Raw genomic sequence first — 12,504 nt, 5'->3', positions numbered from 1 at the left:
CGGTACGCGTGTAGCGTAATGCTCTGAACGATACAAAATTTTGTCTAAGATACTTATCGAATTATACACTTGTCGACATACATGTAATTACACTTCTAAGGTAATATTTACTCGTTTTCTTCACTCTCAGGCATAGGTCCAATGTCATGTGTGTACACGACCATAGCTGTTTTTAAGACAGCTTCGTTTGTACATACTGTGGCAAACTCTTCCTCTTGTGTGATGTATCGCCATGTATCAGAGGACCAGTGTTGTTTACCTCTTGGCAACATATACTTTCCCGTCCTGTACTCATGACCACACAAAAGCCACACTCGCACCAAAAGATAAAAACATTCTTTCTACTTTGGGAAAAACAATGAAGCATCAATAAAATGCAACTAACCATTCAACATTTCCAATTCTGTGAATGTATTCATCTTCGCTTTCCGATGACGAAGAATTGTCATTACTATGACCACCTTCCGCGTTGGCCAAAGGCTCAAACATGTAAAGTTGTACCTCATTGTTATTGACGACAATATCATAATCGGCTTCTTCAGAAGAAGAATCCATTAATTTTTGTTAAATAAAAAACAGTAATAGCAAACTACCGAAAGCCGTGCAAGAATTGCGTGCAAGTCGTAGAACGATATAAGAACGAAGCTTGTTTATGTCAACTATTACGTCACTCTTTCCCAGTTCCCAGACTTAAACAATCTCACGGCGTTTTAGCAATGGTCATCGAATATCGTGTTTTTACCGATTATAACCCTAAATATCTTTTTAAATATTTCGCGGACGACTTTGAAACTTGGTACGTCTTATTTTTACGCTATAGGCATTACAATGAAATAAAGTTGTCTTCTAGCTTGCATGTGTCCTTTAAGGATTCTCTGGATATTTATTTTGAAATTTTTATTAAGCTTTCAACTCGGTGCTTCGAGCCTTTGTCAGAATGTAAGAATATATTATTTACAAAGATTTTGTAGGCGTTTGGAGCGTCTGATTGGTTGGTTAGTAGTTGAGTTGATATTATTGGATGGTATAAGATGCGTTGTCATGGTTTTGGGTGTATGGAATGCGTTAATGAAATTCGAGTGTTTTATTTTAGTCGTTGTGTTATTAGTTTGTTTTGGTTTTGTCTTTAGTTGTGAACAGATGATGGGGATGTCAATAAGTCTGTCTATTGTGTTGTTGTCTTTGCTGTACCATGCCTCTTTGAATTGTCGTGCGTGTTTTGTCTGTGCGCGTCCAAGAAGTTGTGTTTTTGTCCAGTCAAATGTGTGGTTGGTTTCGTAGGTATGTTCTGCTGGTAGTGATTCTTGTGTTCAGTGAGTCTTGTTTCAATTTTCTTGGATGTTTGTCCTATGTACTGGTTGGGGCAATCTTTACATGGTATCATGTAGATCGCGTTGGTTGAGTCAAATGTCGTTGTTCGGTCTTTATGTTTAGTGAAGTATGATTTGAGTTTGTGTGTTGGTTTATGTGCGATGTTTATTTTTAATGGTCGGAGTAGTCTTGATGTCATTTCTGATGTTCCATTTATATATGGTAATGTCACTATTTCTACTGGTTCGTCTGTATCTTCGTTAGGTTTTTCAGTTTGTGGTTGGTTGTGTATTTTGTTTAATACTTTTTTGATAAAGTTTCGTGGTAATTGTTGTTTATGAATGTAGAGTATAAGTAGTTGCATTAATTCTTCTTGACTTCTGTATTGCAGTGTGTTTCAATCCTGTTAAAGAGAGTTCGTATGCAACTAATTTGTCGGCGTCTCTGATGTTGTAATTTAAGCCTTTGCTTAAAATTTTAGTCTGCTGTACGGTGAGTGGTTTGCTTGATATGTTCTTGACCCATGAATGCGTGTTGGTGTTAATTTCCTTAAATGATCTCGATTTTTGTAGTTTTCGTTGGAGTTCGTTGTGTCGTTTTGTTCGATACGCGTTTGTTGTTTCTTTGATGGTTTGATGGATTTGGCATCTGTTTGTGTGATGTGATTCGTAACAGTTTCTCGATGTTGGTTTAATTTTCATCTGTAGATTCGTAATCGGTTGTGAGCGTCAGATATGAGGATGTTCAGCATATGTTGGCCCTTTGATTGTGCTATTTGTTGGGCATAATTCGTTTTTATTGGTGGTTGGTAGTTGATACTGTTCAGTAGGAATCGCTGTTGTTTGCAGTTGTGTAGGAAGTGTAGTTGCTCCAATGTCGATATTTCTTTGCGTGCGAATAATTCCCACTTTCTTCTTATTCTGAGAGTATCCATCCCATATGTCGATTTAATATATTTGAAAATTGGTAACCCTGGCATATTATGATAATATTAAGGATTCTCTGGATTTTTATTTTGAAATTTTTAAGCAAAGGCTTAAATTACAACATCAAAGACCCGAAAAACTAGACTTCTTTGCCGATCTAGAATCCACACTGAAATTCACCAACTTAAGTGATGAAATCAAAGGAGACATTCGCCTTAAAGTAACGACAAACCTCTGCCTCAAAAGACCAGTCACACTTAACAACGAAGAACAAAAAGCGATCAGAAACTTACGAAACGACAAAGACATAGTCATACTACCAGCCGACAAAGGATGCAAAACTGTAAACATGGACAAATCAGACTACATCAACAAAGCGAAGACCCTCCTACAAGACACCAACACGTATGAACCTCTGCAAACAGACTCCAACAAAACCACTACCAACCGCATCAACAAGAAATTAAAACAACTAAAAGGCAAAAAGAAACTTAACAAAACTGTCTACAAAAGAATCCGACCCAACGACTCCTCCCCCGCCAAATTCTATGGACTACCAAAGATTTACAAAGAAAACAACCCGCTGCGACCAATTGTATCTCTTCCTGGATCTCCTACGTATGAACTATCAAAATATCTTTCTAATATTCTGCACCCACTAGTCATTTTCATCACATCATACTATCAAAAATGCCACAACTTTCCTCACCAATATGGCATAGTAAAAGTAAGAGCAACATGCAACAAAAATCATACCCATCATTGGAAATCACAGCCTTTGCTTCACAACAAGCCAGCTGGAAATGTTTTGATTCCTGCAGCAATAATATTAAACAGGGGAACTTTTGAGCCAATGAAGCAATTTTCCATGGCATTTAATTTGAGTTTTGTAAATAAGGATAAATTCTATAAAGTTCAAGATGAAATTGTATTCCCAGTCATAAATTCAACCTATGAAAAGCAACAAAACAATTTATTGCAAATAATAAAAGAAGATAAGGCAATTAACTTATGTGGTGATGGACGATCTGACAGTCCTGGGCACAATGCCAAATATGGAACTTACACTTTAATGGACGAAAGTTCTGGAAAAATTCTTGACTTCTCCTTGGTTCATGTATCAGAGGTTTCTTCTACTTTAGAAGAAATAGTACTCAACAAAAAAGTATTAAAGGACTTAACAAAACAAACAGAATTTCACCACACTGGGGAACTTGAGGTTTACCACACACTTCTCCTAAAATACTTACCCAAACGTCTACACTTTTCCTACAAAGGTATGCTTGCAAGAACCAAGTTCGCAGTGATAGACCACAATGTAAACACTGGCAGAAAACAAGCACAAGTTCAATGTGGAAAGCAGCAAGGGGAAAAGCGATATAATATCGTGTTCTCAAAAGGGCGAAAAAATTGGGTAGCCAAGCCAATTATGTCGAGTAAGTCGAGTAAGTCGTATTCTTTTGTGCAAGGTATGATGGAAGATGTCTGCTGTTTTAATGTAAAAAATGTACATAACAAGATTTCTTTACCAGCAAACATTCCAAGAAATATTGCATCTATAGAAAAGCCAAACAAAGAAAGTGTTATACAAGCACACAAATCAAGAATGGGTAAATAGTCCCCAAAAAATATTTATGTATATATCAATATTTATAATTAATAATAAGAGAATCTCTAATAATAAAGTAGCCCAATTTTTTGTTTTGCTACGCAAATTCATTAGCAAAGGCACTTTTCAGTTATGTACACCAAAATCCTTGCATAGCACAAATAAAGAATTGGTTTGGCTTGGCCATTATAATTTGTATTTATTGTTCATTTACTAAATCCAATTTATATTTTTATTTATTAGTTATTCATCATTAACAATACTCATAAATATGGCTATAATAATTTACATTACGATTATTATTCATCACCAAATTTAAAACCCTCAAAGACAAAGTCCTCTTCTAGACCTGGTGGTTGGAAATATGCTCGAATGCAGCTAACAGCAAAAGATGGTAGTCGTACTCTAATTTCCTTGCCCAATACATTCCAACACCATCGAACCAGATGCCTGTAAGCCACATGTCTTTGTCTTTTGTGTTTAGGTCCTTCTTCAGCTCTTGAACCATAGTGTTGTGTGTACTCACTACATGCCAGTCGTAATATCCAATAATTTAAACAAAGATTTCGAAAAACAGGATTATCTGTAATACAGTCCGAGTATCTATTCCCTCAAATTGTGCCGAGTCTTCATTCATTGTTACAACAACTGAAATTTCTTTGCAACAAACACATTCTTCCACTCTATCCATGATTTGACAACGGCTACATGTGCACCTATTCAGGTAAAATAGCAACTAAATAATCATTTTATATCAAAATATTTAAAGGTTAAAAACTCAAGCGTAATGTGATATTCGACATACGCGTAACATAATTTGGCAGCGTAATTCGTGCGATGAAACATGTAAAAACACAAACGACATAAATTGCAGAAACGAGTAAAATAATAGTATTTACCAGAATTTATCCTGAAGTCTGTTGGGTTCCGATACGGATTCAGTCGATGATGCAGCGGCAACTTCGTCGAAGTCGTCCATAGGCTCGTCGCTAGAGTCTGTTTCAATCGGCTCATAAGCATATGGTTGAATCATGTTTTCATCGTTAATCATTTCTTCGTAGTTTGAAACACTGCTTCAAGAATAATTACTAGAGGAATCGTTTGAGTAATTCTTATCCATTGCACAAAATAATTTAAAAACTTAGAAAATAAAATGCAACTATGAATATGCCTATGCGTAATTTCTACTTTTGCAAGTATTTTGTCCAATGTTGACAACGATCACCGCGCAGTGACGTAACGACGAAAAACCGCTGCTGGACTGCGGCTTCGCTTGCATTTACACAATGGCGATCGAACAAGAGGCAAAAATACACACAAAATAAGGCATTATTTCGCGAGTTAAATGTGAATTGGAAACCTAGGATTTCGCGAGAGAGGTAAGAACAATATACACTTTCATATGAGCGAAACTTTTGTTAAGGTCTGACTACTCCTTTAATTTTTGTGAATTTGAGTAAGGAATTCATCAATATTGTGTTAAGTGTAAGAAAAAGATGGCTGACTATTTTTGTAGACTTTGTATTGCTTATGATGATTATTCAAAAAATCCTTATCATTGCATAAAATGTGGTTTTGTAGAATTGGATTACACAAATTAATTAATTAATAATCATGTATGCAAAGAAGATATGATGATTGTATGATTCGTTTGGATAATACACCGCTCTTGCTTGAAACAATTAATTTTAAAAGGATTTTTTTACTGTCTGATATGTAGGAATGACTTTCAAGTATTAAAATATACATTTTGTAACAGTAAAGAAAAGAGAAAGTAAAGATTGAAGTTATGCCTGTGTTGCTCTATCCTGCTGTTAAGGAGGAGGATGAAACAAGGAAAACATTTTAAATAGAAATTGCATAAAAGCACATTTCATCAAGAAACATATCAAAGAATACGATATAGAGATTTATATAAGAGAAGATAGGCACGGAATTAACGTCACAAAAAATAGAGAGCTTTAGCAAGAGTATGACTATGGCAACAAGTACAAAGTTTAAAGGCTAATTTATACTTCATGTGACAAGTGTTGCGCGCCATGTTGCATGAGGAATATGACATAATATCACCAAAACGGAAGTAACATTTGACATAATTTCACCATATTGTCGCACACATGCGACTCGCAAATAGTTGTTAAGCCGCAGACATTTTGTCGAACCGTCACGCAAGATAATTCGCTATCTAATCACACATGGTTAGTCATTTGTGTTTGTCTCAGAATATGTTTAACGCAAATATGGAAAAATATTAAATCATGAATGGATTCGAAGAAATATTAGCAGAAGAAGTTAGGAAATATCCTCATATATATGACTCGTCTATACAGGATTATAAAGACCAACAAAAAACTACAAATTCATGGAAGGAAATTGCCAAAAAGCTTGAAACAAATGATGCTCTTTGCAGACAAAAATGGAAGAAAATACGGGACTGATTTATGAAAGCCAAAATGCACTTGAAATTGAAGAGTGGTGATCCTGGCGGAAAAATTATACCTGCTATTGTCATTAGCCTGTCATATTTGTCTAGCTTTATCAAACATTGTGAGACTGACTCAAATTTTCCCTCATCAGAGGTAACTCAAGTAATCATGTCAATTATGTAGTTTTGTGAACTCTGCCACATTTATGTATAGAATCTAACTGAGAATTGCCGTAACGAAGATTATTTAATCGAGGCCCAACTTTTGGGTACTGAAGAGGTTCCTACCAGTGTAAGAACTATATATCACTAGAAGACTTGCAATCTATCTCTCCAGAAGCCAGCACCTCTAATTTAAGGCCAGTAACCCTCTTTGTAAGGCCAGTACCCCTCATTCCAGGATCTCTCTTTGTGATGGCACTATTCCTCCTTCACAAGCAATTCTCCTGGCTATCCGAGAGACATCACCTGGCCAGTCTTAAGTTAAGACAGATGTGAGATGCCACCATCCTCATCTAAAATGTCCAAAAAGAGAGCTGCCTCACCCACAGCGTCAGCACTTTTAGAGAGACTGGACTCTATAAAATCATTAAGAGAAGAAAAAAAGCTCATAGCTCAAATGAGGAAATAAGATTTGCAGGAACAGTAGCAGATACACTGAAGAAGTATCCACCACAACTGAAATCAGAAGCAATTACGCTATTAATTGAAATCAGAAGCAATTTGCTATTAATAAAATTTTATTTGAAATAGAACAGAAATTTTACAGTAGTGACTTTAACTAATTAAACTTTGTATTTATGCAGTGAATGTGTCATGGAGATATATTAAGACGTATTCAACTTAGTTTTGTTGTAAAGAGAAATAGCTTTTTTATTGTGAAGGTTTTATGCTGATAAAGCTAAAGGCAAAATAAACATGGATCAATTCAATGTAGTAATCATTGAGTTTTGTATTTTATGACAATGCTTTAAATAATTTTGTAAATGTGTACTCAAAATATGCTCAGGGTCTTGACCTCAGACATCCTCTGTTTACAACATTTGCTTGCCATGTTAGCATCCCCATGAACTGACATAAAATAACTCTTTAAGTCATTTTGAACAGCTATTGCAGCACGTGATGACCTTGCATTGGACAGCCATCTCATATCTAGTAAGTTTGTATCATGTGCAACAATTTTCCTCTATTCTCCCTCTTGTGTGTCATGTAAAGCAGTGGTTGTATCAGTGAAGTTTGATGGAATATATGAAGAAGTGGACGCATTTGTGGCATCTGTTTTGTTGAGGAAGTTGTGAAGAGCAACACATTCTTTCACATATCAACTACATTTTGTGGATGAAATTCCATTGGTCGTCCAAGAATCCTCCATCTAGCATATTCTCAGAAGAATGAGAAAATGGGAATTATTCACATACTAGGAGTCATCGATATTGGAACAGCTAAATTCCTACACAAATGAAAACAACAACGAATCCTACCAAACAGCATCAACTTCTAACCACCATTAAAAACAACTTATGCTCAACAAGTTGCACAATTAAATGGCCACCATATGTTACATGTCCTCAAATCAGATGCCCACAACCACTTACAAATCTACCAACATAAACTACAAGAAATGGTAAGAAGATACACTACACAATCAGACGCCAAACCATTAATGAAGCCATCAAAAAAGCAACATCCACTTATAGAACTAAACAACACCACAAAATCCAAAAAATATTACAAGAAACAAGATCATACAAACAACTCCATCCCGACACAAACAAATGGGTCAGTAACATCTCGAGCAAACCACTAACGAACAGCAAACTAAAATTCTACACAAAGGCTTAAATTACAACTTCAAAGACGCGAACAAACTGGACTACATTCCTGACCTAGAACCTGCTTTAAAATACACCAACTTAACAGACCAAACAAAATTCAACATTTGTCACAAAATCACCACTAACCTCTGCCACAAACCACCAGTTACAATGAACAACAAAGAACTAAGAGCAATTAAAAACCTACAAAATGACAACTAAATAATCATATTACAAGCTGACAAAGGATGCAAAACAGTTATCATTGACAAATCAAATGCTGGGTATGTCGCAAAAATGGTGAAAAGGAAGATCCATTGTGATGATTGTATGGATGCTCTGACATCATCTAAAGAAAGAGCACCAGAACTATTTGTGGCATGGAAGAGCAACGGTGGTTTAAAAATACCAACTGACGATCTTCTGAAAGTGTGTCAGGAAACAGAGAAATGTGTAATGAGGATGGTAAATTCCTGCCATGGTGGCTTGCCACATGCAGCAGCAAACATATCGAGTGCAATTGCTGCGATGGTATTATCTGTGTGTGTAGAGAAAAAGTTTTAGCATGTTAGATGAGCATGTGTTAGAGTCGACAGTTACAGATAATCATGCTTATAAACTGATAAAGTGTTGTGCTAAGGCATTTGTGAAAATAAGAATGCATCACTTGACCAAAAGCAAAACGATAAGTTGCATGGTCAGAAAATTCGTAAAAAGCTGTCTAAGCTTGTGTTGTTCAATCATCAGTAGATTGAACGTTGCCTGGACACTATTGTGTTTTCGAGGCTTTGCCTGTGCCTAGAAATGGAATTTTTCATTTGACTATTCCATTTTTGAGGCTGTAGGTCCTGGCACATAGCAATATGTGTTTCGAGGAGAAATTTAATGGTGCCTGCACATTTGTGTTAGAGGCTTAAAAATGTAACATGAAATTATAACCTAGTTTACGTAACTAAACAATTAAAAAGAATGAGAAGTAATTCGAAATGCAAGTCTTCTATGTGAGTATTCCTCTACAACATAGTAGAACATAGAACAACAATAGCACAATATTCATTTTGAACTATTTATTTTTTTATACAGAAAAAAATACTCAACTAAACAGCCCAATTGGACGACATAAGAAAACTATTTAGTGGTCCTAACATTGATAACACTTTCCTGGCACATAGCAATACGTGTTTTGACAAGAAATGTAATGCTTTGCTCAACAAAACTGCTAACTTTTTGAAGGGGAGAGGCTGAGCCACCACATATCAATCCCCTCTCCAGGATTTACACCCCTGTTTCAACGTTACTGATACAGCAATTTACGATTTGTGCACGCTAAATTTACATGTATATTATCATGGGAATCATCTCTTACAAACTATAAAAAACTTTAAAATTCAATGCAATATTTAGTTCTTCATAGTTAAAAAAAAGTTTGATTTGTTAACCAATCAGAATACAGCATTGGCGTTTGTCATTTGCATTTTTTTCCCGCTTTTTTTTTAAATACTATAAATATTTTTAAAACTTGTCTGACTTTTCCTTTGCTTATTTCTTGTTTTTATTGTATTTGCCAACTTTCTATTGTGGTCCATGGATGAAAAAGAGGTTAGTACAGATCAATAATTTAATAATTTCTGATCTGAAAAGCTTCATAAGAAGCTTTCAGCATGGAAGTAAACAAAAAGTGATTCATTTACATGGTTTAAATCCCTTCTTGCAAAATATCTATTTACACTTTATCATTTTTTTCATACAAAAACACCAGATGCTAGATTATACAGATGAGGAAAAAGCAATGGACACTGGTATCAAATGTGTATAAAATTTGTTTTTGTTTTGAAAACTGAAAATCACTCAAATAGTTTAATTGCATTCAAAACAGGTCAGTGAACTGAAGAGAGAGATAACGAAAATGCAAGTGTGTATTTAGCCAAAAATGGTTATACTGTTTAATGATTGTTTTTTTGCATTATTACACAATACATCAATGCATCAAAATGTGCTAAAAATCTACTACTATTTGAGGTGGCTCCAATTGTGAAAAGCAAAAAAATAAAGAAGGTAAACAGTGCTTTGTATACAATACTGTTCTCGTTCATATATGATATATGCCCATCAGCTCTCTCATGATACTTTTGTCTTTTCACCTGAGTCTTTTCACCTGAGTCTTTCACCATGAGTCTTTTAACCTGAAATTTAATCATACACATAACAAATCAAACAGCACCTAACAAATGATTTGTTTAGGTAGAAAGCAATGCCAAAGCAAAAAATTCATTTAAAGGTGTGGTATAGTGTATACATGTACTAATTGCCTTTGATGCCAGGCTGATAATTGCCATTGTTTTTTTTTTAATGAAGGAAGATGCTATAATTGTGGCCCCAAAGGCCACAAAATGAATGAATGCGAGAAAAGTAATGACAAAAAATGAAATAACATTTCTTTCATGACCATTGTAATTGACAATTATGTACTTTTTTTTTGTATAGAGTTTAATCGTATGAGAAGAAGTAAGTTTGATTGACCTATTGATAAAACATCAGCTTGATTAGATGGTTGAAAACTTCAAGTTGCATGCATTATTGTTAACAGAAATAAGCTAATGACACAAATAAATAAAAATTGTCATGAACTACAACTTCCTTATAAATATTTAACAGGAAGACGTTGCTACATATGCAAAAGATTGGGCCATGTTGCCAAGCACTGTAAAGAAGCAAACCTACCAGTCAAAAACGTGCTGAACAATTGCAGCAACTGTACAATAAACCTTACGAGAAAATAAATTTTAAATATTTGTTATTTTTGTCATTTAGTTATCTTTATCAGAAATACAAAAAGATTATATATTGTTTTTTTTCTCAAAACTTCATTAAAAGAAAATTCTGATTGCACTAACATACATTACCACATGGACATAAATATGACTATAGAGTACTCTTTAAGAGTTAAGTAAAAAACAAATTCTGAAGAAACAAGATATCTTGAGATGAAAAAATGTGAATGAAAACAAAACGCGAAGTGAACTGTAAATTTTCGATTTATTTCAAAGTCATCCTCAGACAGAATGATAATCCAAACCATGCATACACATATATATTTACAATGAATGAATTAAGTAATGAAAGTCAAGCAATAGAAATTAAATAGTTTGATATTTACGAAAGCGGAGTTGGAAGAGCTGTCATATTTTAAAAGGATGAATTGAAACAAGAGACCAGACTGGTGGAATGAGTGTATTGTAATTTAAGACAAGAGTTGTAATTCTTTGCTAGCCTTAAGTCCCGTGTTAACAAACCATTTCTTAATATATGTGTATGCATGGTTTGGATTATCATTCTGTCTGTGGATGACTTTGAAATAAATCGAAAATTTACAGTTCACTTCGCGTTTTGTTTTCATTCACATTTTTTCATCTCAAGATATCTTGTTTCTTCAGAATTTGTTTTTTACTATCTTTTTTAAATTGTCGGCTGGACATGGCTCTAAGACTTTCTCCTTACCTTGAAAAGAGACCACATCGTCCACATCGTGCACATGTACATTAGACACGATGTTTAAAAACGTTCAAAGAGTTCTTTCGTACATAGTTTATAGTTAATACCTTTCCTCGCAGGAGCCGATGACTGGAAAGCAAACACAGTTGACTCGCTGTTACGAATTGTAGGTTTTTATCGTGATTTTCATCAAAAAATTGCTAGCCGAATCCCAAATACACACATACATTTTCCTCACTCTTTCTTCAGGAGGGAGTGGGAAATTGTGAAATTTTCGGAAAAGCGGTCAATTTCGGTAAATCTCAGCGGCAACGGACAAAATCCGCCATTTTTTTGGCATCATCAGATATCTAAGGCCGCGCTTGAGATAGCCGCTCCAGTATTATAGAACTCAATGGTTCACTCGGCTAAAGAGACTCAGAGACTCGGGTGTGAGGCGCCGTTCGTTGCAAAAATCAAAAATGTTATTCTCATGTATTGAATTGCTCTCACCACTCATTGAATTTACTCCGGCAATAATACCCCCGGGGATTTGATACCATTTGAGTATGCGAGTCGCGACTGACTATTGATTTCTATTAATCGCGACATTAAGTGCCGATTTCCATCTCCTGGTATCCAGACGGACCATCGTGTACTTTTTTCCTTACCCAGTTGCTGATGTAAAGAGACCTTGGGGAGGGGAGGATTGCGAAACGGGGCATTTGCCATTGGCAGCTTGCCCAGGGGCTGAGTATTTCCCTTCTTGCCTTTCCCCGGCAGCGGGGAAATTGAACTATTAAAACGAAAAAAATCAAATGCCCGGCCATATTCCCGGGGGGGGGGATGGTAACTCTTGGAATTGACTCATGCATAATTTAAACAGGTTATAGGCCCAGGACATGGAAGTAATTTAATGACATAGAAGATAAAAATTTTGTCCTGTTA

General features: G+C 35.3%; 1 long non-coding RNA gene across 1 annotated transcript; it reads left to right on the top strand.

Annotated features, from left to right (window-relative positions):
- Positions 1 to 10,145: 10,145 nt before the first annotated feature.
- Positions 10,146 to 10,883, top strand: LOC124457714. Its single transcript, XR_006952746.1, has 4 exons — positions 10,146 to 10,363; positions 10,441 to 10,494; positions 10,570 to 10,590; positions 10,741 to 10,883. It is a non-coding gene; the product is annotated as an uncharacterized LOC124457714 (long non-coding RNA).
- The last annotated feature ends 1,621 nt before the right edge of the window (positions 10,884 to 12,504 follow it).

Source organism: Xenia sp. Carnegie-2017, unplaced genomic scaffold (assembly GCF_021976095.1).
Source record: "Xenia sp. Carnegie-2017 unplaced genomic scaffold, XeniaSp_v1 HiC_scaffold_6, whole genome shotgun sequence".
NCBI lineage: Eukaryota > Metazoa > Cnidaria > Anthozoa > Malacalcyonacea > Xeniidae > Xenia > Xenia sp. Carnegie-2017.
The sequence above is the reverse complement of the archived record's forward strand: the minus strand, read 5'-3'. Positions and strand labels throughout refer to the sequence as shown.